Below are 22809 nucleotides of genomic sequence, written 5' to 3' on the forward strand. Positions count from 1 at the left end.
ATCTTCAGTGACATCCAGAGTGGACTAACAGAGATTAGTGATCAGATATTTTACGTCATAAATAACTTTAGAGCCACAAAAGCCAGGAGACTCAGGTTTATAAACATTTAAATGTTCAGCCCTTAAAAACTAGGTCACAATCTGAAGCAACAATTCAAATCTGGAGGCATTTTTTCTTCCACAAAATATCACCTCATGTGCTATTAAAGAAGTGATTGTGGAATCCAATCTTGTTCTCATATCATGTGGAGGCTGCTGGAAGCCCAGAAAAATCCATCTGTAGTTCTTCCAAAGCTTGTCCTTCTGTGTCCGCTATTTAATATTCATGAATCTGTTTATATGAAGTCAAGGACTCCAGGGGCAAACGGCAGCGCACACCAGAGAGCAATCTCTAAAGGACAGGGAGGACCGTCCAGGTTCATGTTTATGCAGACAGCAGTGTTAAAATCAGCAGGCTTCCACATACCAACAAACAGAGATGCAGGGAGAAGATTGGATTGTCTACATTTCATCACCTCGCTTCTTCTTCCTCTGGACATGATGGTGTTTAAACGCTTTAGCAGCTCGTGTGCTGAGTAAAATAATGCACTGTGATGTTCTGAGAGGGAAGAAAAAGGCCAGATGGCAAAATATGGTGAAACGACTTTTCCCTTTGAAATAGTTACTGTTTACAGGGAGAGAAAACTGATGCTGGAGGGAGGATATCTAAAGTCTGAGTTCATGCAAATAAAAGCAGGTTAAAGGTTTGAGACGCTTGTTTAGAGAAACTGCTGGATGGAACATTGCAGCCACTTTTCATTTCAACACTGACTCTGAATGTAAAAAAGCTGTTTGATGGTTCCTTGTTTGAATTGACCATATTTTTTGCTGAAAAGTTTCATTTTTCTTTGTAATCCTCCTTTAATCCAGCTGGTAACGTGTCAGATTTAGGAGGATAAATAATTTATTTTTATAAATGATGGGGGAGAAGCTGTGTCAGGAGGCAGAAAGCCAACATGGCTTTGAAAAGGGCTCAGCTGCCCTACCTTTTATCCGCTGCCTCTGACGTCAGAGGGCGCGGCCATTTTGTGGGCAAACACAACTCAGGGAGACAGGAAATTAGGTGGCTGGACTTTCAGGTTAAAAGTCTGCAAAGGAAAACAGAATTTCTTGCTTTTTAAGGTTTTTTTCTGTATATATTAGAGTTAGAGCAAAACAAAAAATTTATTGTACTACATAAATAAAAAAAAAATGTTTTTAATTTTGTTTTATTTTTCTGCAGTACATTGATTATCTCTATTTCTATCACAAATAAGAGCATCCTATTAATTTGGTGGGTTTTGAAATGTTTGGTAAAATTATTTCTGCTATTCTACATGCTTATTATATTTTACAGCAAAAAAAAAAAAAAAAAGCTGTGAAGTGAAAGAAAAGTGTGTAACGATGTCTTCCTAACTACAGTGTGATATTTTCCTGTTACTAAAAGTCTGAAAAGTTTGGCTTCCCTTTGCTTTCAGCTCCTTTCAATGCCCCTTTTTTAAAACACCCTTTGGATCAACCAGATCAGCCATTGTTTTGCAGTTTTATTACCAGTGTTTTCCTAGATTGGACAAAGAGCCACTGTAAATATGTAGATCTTAATACAGAGACCCAGATAGATTTGGGTCTAGAAACATAAACACGCTTTGATTAGAACATTTCCACTATAGCACTGGCTCTATGTAGAGACTATTGTCCTGTTGGAAAGTAATGTTGCTTCTTATTCCTTCTTTAGTTTCCGGTCTTCTTGAAATTTTCTACAAAAAGTTAATCTTTTGTATAATTTTATTTCCCCAATAGTGGAGAACTCTAGAAATAACTTGTTCCAATATTGTTGGAAGCAAAGATACTTTGTAGAATGCTACAAGCATGCTTAGTGTGAGGGATTGCTGAAGAGTCAATGAGTCGATGCAATCAGCTGGTTTTCCTTAGATAGAAAACTTTGAATCAATTTGACTGGATGATCTGATGAACTGTAAAGTGCATTAAGATGATATGTGTTGTGAATTGGCGCTATATAAATAAACTGAATTGAATTAAATATTAATATAAACAAAATAATGTTTTAAAAGTAACATCGTTAGTGTTTTCTTAGATTTGTTTTATTGTTTGTTTTTACAGAATTCATTTATTCAAATGTGATCTATCTTTTTTTTACATTTCTCATTTTTATAATCAGTTTTATAAATTGCATTATTTTCAAACTGAATTTTTTCATTTCCCATTCTCTTCAGTTATGGGGGCACAAAAATAACCATCAAAGCTCACACATAATGAATATTTGGAGAATCCAATTAACCTTAGTAGTCATGTTTTTGGACTATGGGAGGAAGCTGGAGTACCCGGAGAGAACTCATGCATGTACAGGGAGAACATGAAAACTCCATGCAGAGAGACCCTGGGCTGGGAATCGTACCAGGAACCTTCTTGCTGCAAGGCAACAGTGCTAAAAAAAAAAAACATCCTCCGCCGTGCAGCTCCCAGACAAAACTTATGTTTAATTGATTGATTATTGTTTTTTATATATATATACATATATATTCTCTTTTTTTAATTGCCACTCTTCCATAAAGTCTTCAGCATTGGTGTCTGTGCTGCTCCACTGATTAAGTATCTTTTTCCAGGTTAGTGGTGATTTATAATTGTTACATCCTCCTTTTATTTGGAAAGTAATCTTTGCAGAGCCATGTGAGATACAGTTTTATAAATTCACGGTAAATTAGCACCTTTCAATACCTTCTGTCTGCCGTATTATTTTGTAAAAGCCAAACCGGAAGTTCGCCTGTATAAATCCGCCAGGCGTAGCGCGCTGGTAGGGGAGGGCAGGGGGTGGAGGATGGTGTGGTTCCACCGAGGTTAGTCCGTTAAACCGAGCTTTGGAGCGGACAGACATTTTCATCCGGTTTACTCTCACACTCACAGCTGAGCAACAAGGTAAAGACAAGAGGAAGAAGGTCCAGCAGGTAGGTTTGACTCTGTCATTTTTGACAAATTTAAATGCAAAAACAACAACAATAAAAGTTTGTAGTATTCCTGGATATGGGCTTGATAAGTTCGTAAGGAGCTGCTTGTTTTTCACAGCGGAGAGCGAGAAGCGCTTCTTGAGCTTTCTTTCTAAGTTCTGGCACTTTTCGGGACCAAGTTAAGGTTTTATTTTATTTACATAAACATTTATTAAAATCCTGATGAACAAATTAGAATACGTCACTTTGGTATGACATTGGTACCTATTTTATTTTTCCCCCATTTCGCGTTTTCCATGAGTAAATTGTCTTTATTAAGTGAGAAATGAAGCAAGGCGTGGAAAGTGAATCTGGTTCAGCACCTTGGACAGCGCTCAGCTGAACCACAGGCTCACATGAAGGGAGGAGCTTATATGAAAAATTCTGAAGTAAGTCAGGAAAACTGACCTTCTTCTCCTTTAGGTGTAAATCGTGAATAAAAATATTATAGACGACGCAAGAAATTTACTAAATTTGCCGTAAACTAGTGGGTCATCATCTGATATGTACATTAATGGAGAGTTTTGGCTTGTTTTTACAAAGGTTGCGTCACGGATAAGGTAGAAATGACTGGATAATGATGAGGTTCTCATTGCTTTCTTGGATGGCCAGGAAGTTTTTCTGATTTAAGGTCACGTTGCACAATAAAGTGGATATTGATGTGTGAAACATTCACTAATGCTTGCTTGGATACAGTGCTTGTCATGTTTTTAGATTTCAGAGCATTTGCACCAAAACTGCGCTTATGGAGGGCATTTTGTTCCATTATTATTGAAAGCTGAGAAAAAATGTTCGTAAATGGAAATTTGAAAAAATGCAATGCAGATATGAACATCTTGTTGATCCATTTAAGTGTATTTATTCTTTTAATTTCTTTTTTTTTAGATTGAGTTTTACAAAATGCATTTTTCTCAAATTGCATTTTACAGATTACATTCTCTTCACGTCTGGGGGTGGACTTTCCTCTGATTTAAAACGCATTTCTATTGGTCAGCTGGACATTAGCAACATTTTTTATTGGTTAATGCGCATATCAAGAGGAGAGATTGTAATCTGTGAAATGCAATGTGAAAAAAAAAGAAATTTAGGAAAACAAAATGAAAATCTATTTGAAAAAAAATGAAAAAGCACATTTTGAAAATACCCAATCTGTGAAATATTGATCTGAATAAATAAAAAAATAAAAAAAAGACAACAACACCTTTTTTTTTTTAACTAAAATGTTTTTACAAAGTTCCATTTATGTATTTTTTTTACTTTATAAAGGTATTATTATAAAATTTCCATCTAAAATAAACTTTGTTTTATTGCAACAGTAATGGAACAAAGTTCACACCATAGATGCCATCATGTACGATTCTCCTGCTTTGATGAACTGTCATAGTTTGTGGCATCGAGATCATCATAGTATTCAGGAGTATTAATGTTACTTTATGTAACCTTTACTTTGCTTTTAAAGCCTTTTTGTTGTTATGATAATAACCAATGCATTGAAAGGAAAAAAAGTAATAATAATAGAATGATTCTAACATATTTACATACATTTCTGAGATAAAATTTGTTTTGAGGAAAATTGGTTCATCTTGTGAGTTTTTAAGAAGATCTAAAGTGCTGCTGACATTCCCATCATGTTCTTTTGGCTGTGGCCTCTACCCATGAGTATGCATGTGGTAACAATAAAGCGGAAAAACTTCTCTTTAACGGTAATAAACCTTCAGCAGAACCCAGCTCAGCATGAGGGGAGGAATGGGGGAAGCAACGCTCCAGCAGAATTTTCTAACATGGGAAAAAATGGAGTTAGTGGCAGCATTAGTTCCTGTGGTTACAATCAGAAAGCCTTATTTAGCCAGTAAGGCCCACATTTCTTAAAGCAAGGAGTCTTGATCAAGGTGAAAAAGAAAACAGAAAAAGTGGATCTAGGAATATGATTAATAGTTTTAACAAAATGTTCATTTAATGTTAATTATTCAAGCATGATTTTTTTAAATATAGTTCACAGGAGATCTATTAACTTTATGTAATCATCAGAACCAATTATTTGTAATTTTAAGGACAGATACCACTCTACTAAATGTACTAGATAGTTATCAGTAGCGTTGTATGAGATTAGAGCTATGCTTAGCCTCACCTTACATTTACTGAGGCAAATGCTGTTAACAATCTTAAAGGGAAGTGCAATTGCTTAAAAAAAAATAAAAATAAAAAAAGCATGCAGCGAACTGCTGACCGTCTCTATTTCCTGTCCCGCATCATGATAAGTGAGGACATAGAGCTCAAGCTAAGTGGTAAGCAGGTCATCTTGTGTGTTTTATCTTCATTTGGCAGCCTGCTGTTGTTTTTAGGCCAGGAGTAAACAAGTAGATATACCAATTAGAACAGGAATTTAACACCCACACACAGAGTAAAGAATGAGGCTGATCTACAATCAACAGAACTGTGCCACTGATCCCTACGTTAATATACAGCTAAATCATTTATATGGATATAAAAACTATCTAATAACCGAGGAAATATTGGTCTGGAGATTGAACATGAAGCACATGCACCAAAACTATGACACTGTAATAAAAAGATAAACCTGCTCACTTTGCTTCTAGTTTACACAATATGGCTTAAAGGTCAAAGGAGAAGTGCTGCTTAAATAAACTATTGCAATTTAGTCAAAGTTTAGTGTCTTTAAGTATTTTATATAAATGGATTTTAGAGCCTATTCTGTTCATTCCTAAACTTCATTAAAAGTTGGAGGTTCTGTAGAACTAAAGCAGAGAAGGAAGTAAAGGTTCAGAACCAACATTTTCAACTTTAAGGCTGCAGCTATCAATTAGTTTTGCAACTGATTAATTTCATTTAAGTTTGTTTAAACTTATTTAAACAAACAACAAAACCTTTACTGTACACTTTAAGTAAATTTTAAATGACAGAAATACAAAAATTCAATGTTTACAGCATTTTGTAACATAATATATAATGTTTATTAATGTAAACTAATGATTATTTTACTAACTGACTAATTTGATGATTACTTTTAGGATAAACGGATTAAAAACTCAGACAGCAAAAAAAATTTTATTAGGAGATTTTTTTTTTTTTATTTAACAGAATATGAACCATATTAGGCTAAAACTCTTCCAGTTTGGGACTTCTGGATACTGTATTAGACACAGAGTGGACAAAAGTTTATGTTTTCTGTGGAGTTTTGGCTTAATTACAGCTCTAACTTGTTTTTACTTTCAGGAAATGGCATATTTTAGAGTCTGTCTGCTGATAACATTTTACTGATTCGATTACCAAATTAGTGGATGATTATTTCAGGAATTGATTCATCCGGATTGATCCAATAAATGGTTTCCAGCCCCACCCAGCTAGCAATAGCAGGGATAGATCCTACAAGGTTGGTGAACTTCCCAGAATAAATATGCCTTCCTGATCTGAGGTTCTGGCTCCTTCTTCTCTCATTTCTCTGAAGGAATCCCCAAAGGCCGGCAGCTGCCAGTTCAGGCTCTGTGTGTTGAATATCTTGATGATTCCCCATGCTGAACAAAGAAAGGAAGTTACCAAGTTACCCTGGGAGCATAGCAAAGTGTTTGATACGACTGTAAGTTGCCTGGTTGCCTGGTGCCCACCAGCAGATAAGACACGGAGCTTCCAGGGAAGGAATCAGGAGGTGTTTGCTTCATAGTGTTACTGCTAAAGAAACATGAAAAGAAAGGCACTAAACCACATTCTTTATTGTAGAGATACAAAATAATGTGTACCACCGAACTCTAGTTGTACATAAAACAGGAACTCAGAGCCAGAGCAATCTTTGCATTAAAAGCCGCAAACATGGAAATAATATAAACAGTTCCTTCAAATGTGTGAAAGTGAAGCTGTTGTTCAGCCAGGATCAACGGAGCTGGAGGAAAAAAGCTGATTTGTTGATGAAAGACTGAATCTTTGGTATTTTGGAATATTTTTAGTTGGACTACTTAAAAAAATGTTTTAACAGTGTTAAAAAAAAATGTCAGATTTGAAATAAAGCGATGAAGAAGAAACCAAACTGCAGGTATAATCTCCTTTCTGGTGGGAAAATTGTACCTGCTGTCGTCACACATAAGAACCCGTTTGCCTCCTCCTCCTCCTCCTCCTCCTCCTCCTCCTCCTGCTTCTCTTCCTCCAGACAAAGGTGAAAACTACCAGCAGCTTCTGGTCCAGATTTGCTACATCTGTTGAAAATAAGCATTAAGGGAACAGAAACACATTCTCCTGTCACTTCAGTGACGTGATCATGTTTTCCCGTCACTGAGGTTTGGTTATCTAGGTGGGATTCTAGCAGCCATCCTCTAGAATCAAATGTCCTGGTGATATGACCATGAAGCAGAGGCAAAGAGTGCAATGCTTCTCATCTTATAAATGTCAACAGGCAACACTTTAGAAAAGGCTTCTTGGGAAATTTACATTTTACATAACAGGAATTTATAATTTGTAAATCTGTCAACCTTCCAGACTTTCTCTCTGCTGCTAAACCCGCCCTGCTCCTTCATTTTCTCCTATTTCACACCTCTTGTACCAGTGAGCTGAAGCGGCAGCTGTGTTCAGAGCTTGTTCTCACCATTACCAACCTCTCTTTCACTCCACACACAAACAAACAGCCGCCCCCCCCCTGCCTCCACCATTCATGCACACACACCTCTGAGCTCTGATTCAAATGGTGCACCCGTCCATTGGTTCTGAATTCCCTGAAATTGTGATATGATCTCCTCTTATTGATCAGGATGAGACGGCAGAGCTGAAGTAACCTGAGTCCTAAATGCTTTCTGCAGAGACGCTTCAGTTTTACCTTGAAGGCAAAGTTAGTATGGGGAGGATTTGGTTGCTTTATTGTTGCAAGCAAAAAAAAAAAGAAACAACAAAATTTAAGAGTTTTTTTTCAAATGCGAATTTGAAGAAAATGCAATCTAGAAATGAAATTTTTAAAATACCCTCTCGATCAACATAAGGTTTTAAGAGGAATTTTGTTGTTTCCTTAGATTCTTTTTCTATTATTTTAATTTTTCAGTATCTTCTTTTTTACATTTTTTTGGCAGATTTAATTTTTAGAAATGTCACTAAGATATAACTTCTGCAATGCGTAATCTACATTTGATAAAGACAAAATTTCAAATTTAAAAACTGAAAATATGTAGAATTTATATAATAAAAAATAAAATCTAAAAAAATCAAACATGGTAAAAACTTCAAAAATAAAATTGGAAAAATAAAATCTAAGGAAACAGAAATGTTCACCACATTTTATTTTTTAAAACATCTTTCGAAGTTTCATTTCTGGACGCATTTTTTAAATGATCATTTACAAAACTGGAAAACAATTAACTCCATAGTTTAGATTAGATGATTAGAGAAATAATTTGTGGAAATAAGATGCTTGCTACCAGCTACCAGACCTGATATCTGTACAGATTTAATATTTTCTTTCCCTTCTATACTAACATTAAGTACTTTAAAAAAAAAGTTCAACAAATGTCATTTTGAAAAAGTCAGATGTTCATCAAACAGATTTTAATATTTAAAGATGAAATGCAAAGAATCAAAAAGGAAGAAAAGGAATAAAACCAACCTCCTCCTGTCTGAAACCTTAACTGCTTCCCATGTTGCTTTGTTACATTTAGCCCATGCTTTATAGTTAGGCTTGGGTTATCATTAATAATCAAGGACTAATCACTGCCCGTCTGGCTGCATGAAGTAGGCTAATAAATTATCCTCCATCCTCTTTTTCCCCAGCTTTTATTGTCATTACACTGTCACAAGTACAGAGCAACGAAATGAACTCTCTGCATTTAACCCATCCCTTTAGGGAGCAGTGGGCTGCCATTGTGCGGCTCCGGTGAGCAGTGTGGGGGGTCTTTGCCCAGGGACCCACCGTCGCAGTCTGTGGGAGTGGGGCTCCAACTCGGAATCCTCAGGTTTCCAAGGTTTATGTCTTAACCACTAGGCCACCACTGCGGAGGTCCTTAAGGTCTGTAGGTTCTTTAGGTCCTAAAGAATTTAAAGAAAATTGAGAAACAACATCACTGTCGTCTATCAGTCTGATTGTGCAAAATTATTTCTGAGGATTTGGAGACCAGGAAACTCCAGTGGGAGCCGTTAGCCACAATGTTAATAGATATCAAAAATAGAAAAACCTTCTTCAAATTGGCCAGTACCAAGATTACTCCAAGAGGGCTTCAACAACTTAGCCAGGAGGCCACAAAATAAGAACCACAGATAAAGAAAGCCCCACACTTTGCATCGGTTAAGGTCAGAGTTCATGGGTCAGAAAGAGGCCGAGGCAGCTTGTCATAAGGTGTAAAATCGAAATTCTGCAGTTCAGCAGGAAATCCTGAAGGAGAGGCTCAGGTTTGCAGTTTGTGATCTCTTCCTTAGGCTTACTGGAATGGGACAATGATCTGAAGCAGAGCAGGGATTCCATTTCAGAAAACAAAAAATACCATTAAACTCTGATGTGGCTTCATTAATACGAGCCGTCCAGCGATGTATTGCCAGTGATTAGAATATTGGCACCATCAGCAGCTTTAGGCTTTATGTTTAGGAATATTAAGGTTGGTTTGCATTTTTCCTTTGAATCTTTAACTGAAAACAGTTGTTATTTTTAGCCAGAACCAATTTATTTATTCAAAGATTTTAAAAACAGCAAATACTTAATAAAGTGCTAAACATAAATGTGTAGACAAAATACAGAAACACAAAATAATCCTGGAACAGAACAGAATCCAATTAAATCAGATTATCTTTATTTGATAACATATTTACTTCCATCAGTGGAACCAAACTGACATTTTTATAGTTGCTAAAACCAGAGGCGAATCATAACTAGTATTATTTACAGTTCTTCTTTACTTTAATTAATGTTTCACTTTTACTGGATTATAATTATTATTAAGAACTGTTAACCTTGGTAAAGGTTAATTTGCCACCATTAGTGCCTTCACCGAATGAAGGACAAAGAAAAAAAACACCAACATTTACAGTTAATGTTAAAATACAGTTTAGTTTCAAGTTATTTTCCATCTAAATATTCTGCTGTGCCATTTGTAAGTATAGAGAATACAGTGAACAATCGCTGTTTTTATTCGGGTAGCGACTCTAAATATTGTTTTACAAGATTTATGGAAGAAAACAAGATTTGAAAGTTTTTCTTCTGACCTAATTTGTATCTAAGCCCTAAGTATCTTATTTATTTAAACTATCATTTAAATTTTAGTTTAAAAAAATATGAGAACTTGTACAGAATGTTTTGTTTTTCCAGCTTAATATCATTCTTGAATATTGAATCAGTAGTTATGATCCGTTACTCAATAAAATGTAACTTTTTATCTGATAATAATTTTGTTCACATAAACTGAGGCGGTCCCTAATCGAGTGCCATTTTAGGGTAATTTACACACCTTCGGCTGATTGCTGCTCCAAGTATGCCTTTCATCAGCCAAGCAGATACGCAGGGTTGACAACCGTGTAAAGAGCAGCATGTTGACAGGTGTCAAGTTGAGGGTGTGGAAGCTGAAGCAGAGACCTTTAGGTCTGTGTGTGATTGAGCTCAACTGACTAAAGAGGAAAGGATCTGATTTAAAGTGAAGGACGGTGGCCGAGGGGTACAAACAGCAAGTGAATAGAAGATGCCACAGAAAATGAAAATGCTGCAGCAAACTCAAGAATTAGAATCACAAATGCAAGCACCTAAATGAAGCCAACACAAAACCTGCGCAGAGGAAAAATCCTATAAGTGAAGGAAACGACTGCAGGTAAAAGAAAAGCAGCAAAATAACAACCTTGTGGCACCTGGATTGTCGCAAGATCTGAGTTTTTAGGGGAGTGGCGGCCAAGAGATCAGGGCATTGCGCTTGGAATCCAGAGGTTTTGAGTTTAAGTCCTACTCCCACGTACTACAATTTTGGGTCCCTGAGAAAATACCCTTAACCCCACACTGATCCCTGGGCACCGCACGATGGCAGCCCACTGCTCCCCAAGGCGACGGATTATGCAGCAGAGATGAATTCGTAGCTCTGTACTTGTGACAGTGTAATGACAATAAAAAGCTGTCTCACAACAAACACATCTTGAAAGACTCCCACTAATAAGTCCGTCTCGCAACAATCAATGGGTCGGACCAATGAAATTCCAGCAGTGTTTTTTGGGGCGGGACATGTAGGAATGACGGCAGGCAGAAAGGCCTTGCTGGGGCATTAACAACATGGCTACGCTGGAGGACTCACCTGCCGATGCAGCAATGGGCTGTTTTATTTAAAATAGCAACAATTTCTCATTTGAAAAAGGAGCAAAGAGAAGCACTTTGTGCATTTGTAGATTTCTGTGTTTTTCTTCTGATAGGATTTGGAAAAAGTTTGATTTATTAGCTTACTCCACTAGTTGTGAAAACACTCAAGAAGCTGCAGACTAATTCTATTGTGATCATTGTGTCTCCGTTGGTGGCTCTCATGGACGACCAAGTTGCTGAAGCTATTGATCTGGGTATTTCTGCTATTTAGCTGGGTTACAATGATGGCGTTTGGCTGAAAGCGTGTTACGGAAGGCGGGTACTAGCTGACACGTCACCCAATCAACACGAAGTATTGCACTAAACGTTCCTCCTTTTCATGGACAGACTGAATGGCAGCCAACTAGTTTGGGACCAGAACAGAGATTATTAGGATATGTATGGACCAGACCATAGCAAAAACATCAACAGGATGAAAGATTTGAATCTTCCTTCAAACATTAATATCTCTTAACATTTTAGGAGGGTCTGGTTCCATATGATTCAGGGATTGTCTCCCCCTAGTGGTCTGGAGCTCTTCCATTCCGTGGCGCCAGTTTGCAGATTTTCATACCTTGCAGTTGTTTTTGGTGCTTGTTGCTTTTTTCTTTTGAATGTGCTATGTGTGTTAGCATCATTTAGACATTTAGTGCAGATTTTATGTTTCCAGCATGTTTCCAGGTTGCTGCTCTCTAATTTTTGGGGTTTCATCTTTTCTCCTTTGCAGTATTTTTTCTTTGCATGTTTTTTCAGCACATATTTTGAGTTTGCAGGACCTTTTAGAATTTGCTGTGAAATCAGGGTTTGGACTCCTCAGCCACCGTAGCAGGGTGAGCAATAGTGGTCCATGGGTTATGCAAGTATTTTTTGGCCTGTCTGTGTTTTCTGTATGACTAAAGATTAATCCAGTGGGTTTTATCCTCTGTGAATGGGACAGTGGGGCTTTGCCGTGATTATCCCCTTAGACCTCGAATGATTGCTTTGAGTGTCCTGTGCTTCCTACACTGTCATGTTTTCCTGCCTGCTGCTCCATCCTTCCGCTTTACAGGCAGCATGTTGACAAGTTGAGTTAACCTGATGGGGAAGTTTAATATATAGAGTCTGTTTTTTTTTCATTTATTCTTAAATAAATAAAAAAATCTATTGTGTTTTTGAGGATCAAGGTTTGTTAATTCAGTGGGTCCATGTGTCTCTGTAGAAGTTTTTTCTTTGTTGTTTTCTCTAATCAGTTCGTCTTAACTGCGGCCTGTCTGTAGCTGCTTCCTGCCTGTCCCTGTGCTCGATTATATAAGAAGGAAATGCCCGACATGCAGTCAGCTTTAAGAACAGGACACAACTGACAGCTGAAAACTGCTTTCTGTCTTTGTTTTTAGGTTTTGCAAAGGTGTTTAAAATCACACTTGGTGTTTCAAATCTACTGGGGCTTCTATTTCTTTTTCAGCTGCTCAGCTGTAAATCTGAAATCTGAAAAAGAGGAAGATGATTTAGTTAATTTTTCAGGTTAGGAATATAAAACATGTTTAACTCTCTTAAAAGTAATGTTTAAAATATTGTTTCTAGTTTTTTTTCCTCATCATGACTCCATGATCTCCTCCCTGATTTTCCATGGCAGATTTCTCTCTGTTAGTCCCTCTTGCTTCTCCGTAGGGAATGCTTTAATTCAGAGCGGCCATATTGTCACAGCAGGCGCTGCTGTCGGCAGGAAATGAGCTCTTTCCTTTTACGCTCAAACACTGAGCTCAACCAAGGGGGACATTGTTATATCGATCAACATCAGATGTTGAATAAAGCGAAATCATCGAAATATTTTAGCTTTTAGTTTGCAGTGGATTTAAACAGATCATGCAATCTCTGTTTGTATTGTTTTAAATCATCCTTTAAACAGACTGATTGGTGGAACTCAATTAGTTTTCACTCAACCACCATCCATTTTTCTTCTTACAAAATACTAATATTAATTATGTGAAACCAAGTCTGTTGATAGTGTTGAACTTCTGTCCATAAAGTATCCAGTGGTTCAAGGATTTTAAACTAGAATGGGACTGGAACGAATGAAGCTAAGCATGAATCTGTCTGGGTCAATGGGTTGATTTGGGTATATATTTCCATATTTTGCTTGGTTTAGCCTCTAAATCTCCATTAGATGTAATTTGCTTTAAAACAGACCTAATATGAAATGTTAGAACCTCTGTATTTTGACCCTATTTTGGGGAAAGAAAATGTGAAAAAGGCTCTGCAGCTTTAAAGGTTCATACTCTGGTTGTAGAGACAAAGCCTTGATCATTACAGGTTAATTAGCCTCTTCTGTTTTCTTAGTAAAGGTCTGTTTTAATGGCTGAATCATCTCATTTTGCTGAACAAAGAACTAAGAAAACTCCAAAAGCTACGTTGCCCTTTTTTAATTGAATTCAAAGAACCCAGCTTCCTGACTAAGACCCCTTTTTTTTTTTTTTTTTTTTATAAATGAAGTGTTTGGTTTATCAGAAGTCACTTCCAGCTCTCTTTAACCTGTCCTTGTTTTCATGCTATGGTTTCTTCAGTTAAATTAACTAATCCAGGCTGTTTTCTACATGAATGTGCATCTGGAGCTCCATGATATAGAATATCAGCAGTGAGGCAGAAACCAGTGGGTGAAGGGACTGGATAGTTTAGCCCCCAGGCTCTCCTCCTGCTCTCTGCCTGGGTCTTATCTTGGTATGTTTGCAGAGTATAGGTCAGCAGTGTTGGGGTTGTAGAATTAGAAACCTTGACATAAAAAGCCAGTTTGGTCTAAGAATGAAGGAGGAGTTTTAAAAGAAATCCTCTCCTCGTCTGCTTTGGGCTCTGCTGCTTGGATGAATATTGGTTTTTAACGGCTTTACCTTCATGTTGAAGGTGCTTGTTCTTTTGCTTGGGAGTGTGGGTCCCTTGGTGATTGGATCTGTGGACGATTTGAGAAGTAAAGAAAAGGTGGCAATTTGGCTTTTGCAGAGTTTTATTTCTTAACTGTAGATTTACTGTCAGATTATTATGGCCAAGTAGGGTACAACCGGGGAAAAGTCAAAAACAGCTGTTCAGTTGTTTCACGAAAAAAAAAAAAATGTATCTTACAGTGGTGCATTAAAAAAAATGGTGATTCTCTTTTACTTTCCTATTTGTTAGGAAAAGTCCCAGTATTGATTTTAGAAACAATACCTGGGACGTCCTGATATCGCCAAGCTGACGACCCTGGGATGTACCCAGATGCTTGAAAGCATCAAAGCAGAGAGGAAAATAGAAAAATTGTTGGGAATTGACCATCCTCAACCCTATTTGAGGCAAATCGGTAAGAAGGCTCATTTTGGGCTGTCGCCTTTATTAGTGCTGTATGAATAGTGCTGGCAGTTAGGAGGTAGGACCAGGAAGCAAGATGCTAAAGCTATTGCAGTTATGTTACACTGACACCGCACTAAGCAGCAAGGGTCTGCTGCTTCTTATTTGATGGTTGTCCACTTTAAGGTCAGACATCCAGTAAAATGTGCACAGATGCATCTGATGCTTCTGCTGCTCCTGTGTTCAATGGCAGAGAGCGGCTTCGCTATAGTTTCTGTGATCAGTGGTTAGAAAATTTGTTTTAATATGTTTTTAAGTGAGAAAGTCGACCTCAAACATCCTGTCAGTTCATCAATTCTGAGTTTTGCTAACTCCTCAGCAAAAAAAGTTGTTATTTTCTCTCTGAAAGGGCAAAATGAAGGTGCAAGAGCGGTCTGAAAAGGCATAAGAAGACAAAAGTGCTAAGTTGGCAACACTGTTAAAATCCTGCCTTAAAATTTTTTTCCGCTGTCGGAGCCATTCAGACCCCCACATACTGGCAGTGCGCTGCCACTAGGAATCCCCAGCAGCAGCTGTCTCAGGCCCAGTCGCCACTTAGGGCTTTCCCCTAATGTTCATAGCGGCTGGAAGTAGATGTTAGCATTTTTTTAGGTATGTGGTACAAACTGCAGGCACAAGAATAATAAAAATGATCGTATTTTGCCGTCAGTTTTCAACATTTTAAGTTAATTTAGGCATTAATATTAGGGTGTGATCGTAGCGCTCACTTTTCTACATAAAATGAAATATTGTCATTGACTTTTATGTAAACCTAGTAGCGTTTTACCCTGTTAACAAATTCTTGAAAGGTCTGCATGAGCAGCAATGTCTGTCTCCCTTCCAGCTCCCAGATGCGTTGTGCGCCTCAGAAGCTGAAATGCTCATGAGGCGCTTCTTCAGCTGCTCAGATGCTTCAAGATGCGCTGCACCTGCTGCTTGAGACGCGCTGCAGGACCTTTTGATGCACCTTGATGCCCGTTAACCATAGATTTCACATGTGAACCGGCTGCATCTGCTACTTGGTGTGAACATAGCATTCCTAACATTCTGAAATGCCACTAGGAGCTAAAGCTTAGCAAAGCTTAACAGACACATTATTTCCTGATTCTTTCTCTTCATGACACATACTAATATTCACAACCTTATGTTTTAGGTTTCATAACAACTGTTCACTGCATTTGTGTAACTTTTTCTGAAGGCTGTAGTCATAATTGGACCCGGGCTCAATCTGAATATTCAAACTATAGCTCCTACTTCCTGTTCCTAGCTCCTTCATAGGGTCAATGCTAAGAACTATATCTAGGGTGGGAAAGGAGGTTTAGACTGCTGAGCTGAATCCAGACAGCCTCCAGCCCTGTGGACGTAATTACTAGATGGAGACACCCATGATGACGTTGGTCAAATTGGAAGTACCACCAGCGGGGGGGAAAAACCCAGGTCTATCACCTGCTTCACTGGAAAAGAATTATGGCCTTTCAGTGCAACAGATGAACAACTATAAATTGATTCTGATTTGAATCACTGCCCCATTAAAAATCTGAATGAAAAAGGTTCCCACTCCCAGTATCTCACTCAGTTATTTTAGCGCTCCTTTTGAAGACACTGCAGAAACTAATTTCATTGTCTTCTGAAAGCATGTAGCCTGCAATCTGCTCTTCAGTTTTACACCAAAGGATTCACACACAGTTATACAACAAAGAGAGCTTTGCTGGGAAGGCAGTACTGATAAACAGACATGTTGCATTTTCCATCTCTTTCCATCCACATCTAGAACAGATCCGCACAGACAAACCGATGAGTGAGAGAGAAACAAAAATGCTTCAGCTTCCCTTAAAGTCAGCAGATAGGTTATAACCTCCTTAAGCCCAGCAGAAAGATGCAGCCAAACAACTGAAAGCCTGACCTTGTTTCTGTGAGATTCAGAGCAGTCATGCTGTCCTGATTTCCTGTTTCCCTGACAAACACTGTTGGTTCCTGATTGATAGCAGCCTTTTGGTTATGAGTCAGTTTATCTGAAGAGAACTACGATCTGCTTCAGTGGGGAGGATTATTAACACACCTCCTTTCTTCCTCTCCTAAGCTGCAGGTGGTGGCGGCTGTTCCAGCAGTTACTCTGTAGATTAATCCAGATAAATCAGGCCTGAATATCATGTTTTACAAAGAACAGGGTTTGCAGATAGCATTTTATTATGTCTTTGTTTCTTATTTTCTTTCAGTGTAGTTGTTTGTTGAGATCAGAAAAAAAGTTAGCTTGACCCCAATATACAAGGCTTTATTACTAAATTACTTTATTTATCAAGAGTTTAACTTTTTGTCTTTTCATGAATTTGATTTAGCACGCATAAAACAACACAGTATTTAACCAAGACTCATTTTCTGGCTACATTTCCAGCTGTTTTACACTAATTATTACCAAAATTGTTGATTTTGTTTCATTATTGTTGAAAGCAAAAACTACATTTAGTCATTTGAAATTTGAAATAAAGAAAAAAAATTCAATACAGAAAATAAAAACGCTGGAAAACTTTTTTAATCCAAAAAGTTGTGAGGGTAACTTTACTGTTTTCTAAGATTTTGTTTTTTAAAAAAATTTCTTTTTAGAATTTCTTCAAGTTTAATGTTTTCTAACTTTTTCAATGAGTGTATATTTTCACTTTTTTTTCTTCAAATTTTTGTTTTTCAGATTGAGTTTTAAAGTTTAAAATTGAAGTTTAAAGTTTTACCGTTATTCTTTTCAAACTGTGTTCTTTGAATACAATTTCCGTCACTTCAAGTTCAATACAAATGTTCACTCCTGACACAAAATTTGAAAAAAAAAAAAAATAAAAAAAAAAATATATATATATATATATATATATAAATATACATTTAAAGATGATATATATTGATCTGAAAAAATAATAATTCTAAGGAAAAACAAATGCAATCTTTAAAATGTAATCTGAAAATAATAATAGAATATTAAAAATAGATCTAAAAACATAAACATTAAAATGTTATGGGATGTGAAAGAAAAACTTGATATAAAATCAGCATGATAAAAACTCTCAAACCTTTTTTATGCTATAAATTATAATTATTAAAGATTCTTTTCTAGATGGCATTTGTTTCAACTGTGGGTTCATAAATTTGTGGGCTATATTTTCCTAATCATGATGCTTGCAGATGAAAAGAAAATGTAAAGGTGGAGACGTTTCTAATTTTAATTGCGTTTAACTTTTACTTTGGTATATATATTTTTTTAATTTCCCTTTATAAAACATGTTCTTTGCTTAAAACAATATTGGAACAAAATTCCCACCATAGAGCCTGAATCAGTGGTTTCATAGAAAACTAAAGTCTCTTTGGTTAGAGAGCAAAAACATCTGTATCCATAAAGGCACAGAAATGATGCTGAGCTTAAATAGGTCAAACTTTTTTTTGACTACTGTTGAAACACAAAAGTTTTTTTTTTTTTATGGGCAATAAAAATAATCTGAAAATAAATATAAGGAGGAGGTTTTAATAATAATGATGATGATATTAGGTCACGTTAAACTACTGAAGCCGCTCCATGCTTCTATTTAAGGGAAACTCTTTGCTTGTGTTTTTTGTTTACATGTTTCTCATTGAGTTTGAATGAATGATGCAACTTTTCCCTGTTTTAGTTGAAAATGTTTCCTCAGGATTTTGGGTCTCAGAAGGAGCTGGTTGTATCAAGGTGGCTCTCTGATGGAGTAAAAAAAAAAAAAAAGCTCATTTTACCCAAATTCACAAGCAGAGAAAGCAACACGGCCATGATGTGACATCCAATATACACTGTTTTTTTTAGGATTTTTTGTCACACTTTTAGGATTAATTCTATTAACATTCCAATGAATAATTCATCGCTGCCCTTTTAGTGTCTCTCTGAATCTCCTGGTATGATTCAGTTTCTTCTCGCTCCATTTCTGCCGTTCTTTCCAACAGCAAAGCAACACCAGCTGCTTCCAGCCACAAGTGGAGTCGCTGTTGTTTTTATCTGTCAGCTGCTGAAGAAGCCAAAGAAAGTTCATAGAAAGCAGTTCACCCCAAGTCTTTTGTAATGTACAGTAATACCCGCTCACCCAGAGACACAGTGGATGTATTTATAGACAGAGAGGGCGTTGAAAGAAGATGAAGTAAAAAGAAGACGGCAGGAGATAAAGTCAGATGAGAGAAAGAGAGAGAGAGAGGGAGGAAGTGTGGAGAAAACAGTGAAGGCTAAATCCTCTTTCCTCGCTGACTTAATCTCTCCACGGGCTGAGCCTGGCAGGACAGTCCTTCCAGCAGCTGTCATTCAAGACGAGTGACGGCCAGCAGGCCTCTGGTGGGGGATGGGGACGCTGGGACTCTGCTGTACGTCAGCTTCACTGCAGCTGTGTCTGGATTTAAGGGATGGGGGGATGTTTAATAGGAAGGAAAAGAAACACTGACAGGAGGTGATATGTAGAAGTCTGAAACTAACTCTTTAAAAAGGTTAAACCCTGTAGGTAAAATATCAGAGTGAATTGCTTCTTGACTAGTTAGGTTTTTCTTCATAGATTTAATAATAAGGATTTTAGAGTATTTAAAATAAATGTACTTAAGTATTGTATTCCTTTTTAACTAATTTCACTCATTCTTATTTATTTTAAAAAAAATGTAGCGACTGCTAGAAATTACTAATTCAGGGAGCAGTTGATGAACTTCGTTAGGCAGGGCCGGATCTAAAAATATTTCACATGGGGGGGTGGGGGTTGGGTTTTTTCATCCACATGTGATCCACAAAAGTTTTGAGCCAACTTTCTAAAAAGTAAAAAAAGATAAATAAATAATGCTAATTAGGTGTGTTTCCATCTGTTGGAGTGAATTAATGAGGCTATAAAAAGTGTAATGTTGACGTGAGGCTTTGCCTTTAGTAAACAGGAAGTATAGCTATCAACCTAGCCCAGATCTGAGATCAATAATGGGTCAAAATGTTGATGTCTGTGCAGTATAAATGTCTCATATTTAAATTGAATAAACAATAAACCTTAAAAAACCTTAAAAAAACACTCTTTTCCCCTTTCTTACTGTTCGAAAAATCTGTTTAAACCCGGGAACAATCGGCTTTTAGTGGCAGTGGGAACAGCTCACTGACGCATCTATATCCATGTCAAATGACTCTGCAAGCGACCCACGTCAAAATCACCTCGGCTATGATTGGCATGCTGTGTGAACACCAGAGCGAGGTCGATCCGTTAATTTATATCACACCATTTAACACAACGTACGGACATCAACTCACCGTGCCAGTCGCTTCTGATCCTACAAGCCGAAATAACTCTGTTAATATTCGATAAACATGGAGCAGCTGTGGTGAGAGGGATTCAGACAGATAATAGAGAGAAACAATAAAGCACACTGACTACGCCCTGGCTTCCTTCCATGTTGCTCTCCATTGTTTACTTTCCTGATTTCTGTCACCCTGGTGACATAGTCAACGCAAACCCAGTGTGATGGCGTCACTAGACACACCGCTGTGTGGGACCAGCTTATTTTGCCAATGGATAGGAGCCAAATGCTGATTGTTAGCGGGTCGACCCATGTTTGATAAAAACGCGTTAACACATTAGTTTCCGTTGGAAAGAGGAGTCTTTCTCCAACACTTTCTCCTTTACTTGTGACCCTCATGGTTTCTCCATCATTTTTCTTTTCACAAATCTCACAGTCCGTTTTTTTTGCGAAAAAAATTGGAAAAGTCTCCACTTTTAAATTTCCTTTTCATCTTTTGGAAAATTTTACTCACTTATTACTTATGAACCCAGAAATTATTCACACAGGGCATATAAATAGTTACATTTACAAATGGTATCCTAGCAACTGATTTATTAGTATTAGATGACATCTCATATGAAGTACATGTTTTAGAATATATGATGCATGTTTTGGTTAATTGACATTTAATTTGAAGGCGTAATGGGCTTTTAGGCAAGTTAGTGCTTACTAATTACAAGTATTCTTATGACATGAAATGAGGGGGTCAGTGGATCCCCCCTGGTGTTAAACTATATGAAGATATTTTATCAATAATAAACAAAATAACTATTACTCAGTTTACAACAAGGCACTGTTTGCAAACATAAAAAAAAAGAAGTACATGTGTTGTTGGTGTGTGAGTTCACAGGAAGCAGTGTAACAGCTAAAGGATAATCAATCAGATCGATAACACAGCAGATCAGATGGAGGATGCATAAAGGAAGGAGATGGTGACAGGAAGAGATGACCAACAGCCTATTGTTAAGCTTATCTGGGCCTCCTAAACATTTAACAACATTTTATCCTGTTTGTATTGCATTTTACTTTTTATGTCAGGCAGAAAAACAAGGAGAGACACTTTATTTAAAATTAAATACATACGTATTCCATAAACTGAATACATTTCCATATTAAATAAAAAAATATATATATATTTAAGAAAATATTGACTTGTTTTGTCATTTATTTATTTTCAAGATGTTTTAGCTTTATTTAATGCCATTATTACAAATTATTATCTATATTGATATAGGTCAAAATATATTGAATCAAACACTCTCAGTCAGTCATTTTTGTATACACACAGTATGAACAAAACGTAATTTTGATGCATACAGCTTTTTCAACAGTGTAAGAGCAGCTTAGCAGTGAAATGAACATTTCCATTTATAAAGTTCATCAGTGATCAAAATGTAAACAAGATATGAGAGACATGGTGCTAAAAGGCAATGATGTGAAAGGTTCAGAGCAGTTATGATGCAAAATGTGATAGAAACAGATTTGAGTTCTATTTTCAAGATTCACCATGTAGTGCAAGTATGATGATAACAGTGCGATGCAGAGTCCCGATTTCTGACTTGATTAAAGTTATCAACAGCTCCACAGACTGATGACAGAGGGGAAAAAGCTGTTGCAGAACCTGCTGGTCCTGCATCCAATGCAGTGAAGCCTCTTCCCAGAGGGCAGCAGGGAGAACAGTCCATGGTGGGGGGGTGAGGAGTCATTGATATTTTTACAGGCTCAGGACAGGCAGCGCTGGGATAAAATGTCTTTAATGGGAAGAGGAGCCCCGATGATCCTCTCTGCTGTTCTCACCTTCTCACTTTCTTCCAGTCTGAGGCGCTGCAGCCTCCACACCACACAGTGAGACAGCTGCTCAGAACGCTCTCTATGGTGTTCCAAAAAAGTTCAAAAACAATCCACTGGACTTTGATTCCAAGTTTGAAGATGTTTCTTCTCCTATCCAGGAAGCTTTTTCAATTCAAAATGTCAGAAATAGCATTGAGTTTGAGGCTTTATAGAGTACACTGCAAAAAATTTTTTTTTATCTAAATAAGTATTTTTTTTCTAAAAATAAGTGCATTCTGTCTTGAGACACTTTGCCAATGGAACAAGACAAGTTACATTTAAAATAAGAAAAAGCAATTGCATTGTCTTATTACAAGTGCATATTAACTAATTATCTTATCTTAAGAGTAAAAATACTAATTCCATTGGCAAATTGTCACATTTAACTGAGATTGCAAAATTGAGACATTTGTACTTATTTCTAGATCCTTTTGCAGTGTTGCTGTAGATTTCAAAGACAGCAGGCCAACTCACACATTTTGGCTTGTTAAAGGCTGTCATACTGCTCTTACTTTCAGGAATTAGCTAACATAAGAATAAGAAGAATAACCAACAGAATTAGATCAAACCTATTTATCCACATTAGAATAGAATAGAATAGAAAATACCTTTATTGTCCCACAATGGAGACATTTTGGTGTTTAAAACAGCAAAAACATTGTAGAAAAAAATGGTCACACAAAAATAACATAACAGTCAAGAGTTAAAAACAGCACTCACCTTTTCACTGTGATGTTAGATTCATATAAAGTCATTTGTGTATACAAAACAAAATTTTGTTGAGTACAGCTTTTCAGACAGTATATGGACTCATTGTTAAAGGAAAACAGCATCAGTCAAATTGCTAAAAGACAAAAATTCCTACATAAATATTTCATTTTTTCCTTGCCAGGCTTAATAGACAGCAACTAACACACCCTGATACATATGAAGAGAGAGAGAGAGAGAGAGAGAGAGCATATGAGAGGGTAGAAGCACTTTGAGTGCAGCATTTTTTCCTGCCTCTTCCCTCCATCTCTCTTCCCGACACATGTTCAATTATTA

At 36.9% G+C, this 22809-nt stretch overlaps 1 protein-coding gene across 1 annotated transcript in view; it reads left to right on the forward strand.

The window, feature by feature from the left end:
• The first annotated feature begins 2842 nt into the window (after positions 1-2842).
• The window catches only part of LOC107097402 (synaptosomal-associated protein 25-A-like), a 52534-nt gene continuing 32567 nt past the window's right edge, over positions 2843-22809 (forward strand). The window contains exon 1 of the mRNA XM_015394534.1: positions 2843-2981. The gene's annotated coding sequence lies outside the window, so the exon portion shown is untranslated. The remainder of the gene's footprint in view (positions 2982-22809) is intronic.

The sequence above is a fragment of the Cyprinodon variegatus genome, unplaced genomic scaffold (genome assembly GCF_000732505.1).
Source record: "Cyprinodon variegatus isolate N-32 unplaced genomic scaffold, C_variegatus-1.0 Scaffold692, whole genome shotgun sequence".
NCBI lineage: Eukaryota > Metazoa > Chordata > Actinopteri > Cyprinodontiformes > Cyprinodontidae > Cyprinodon > Cyprinodon variegatus.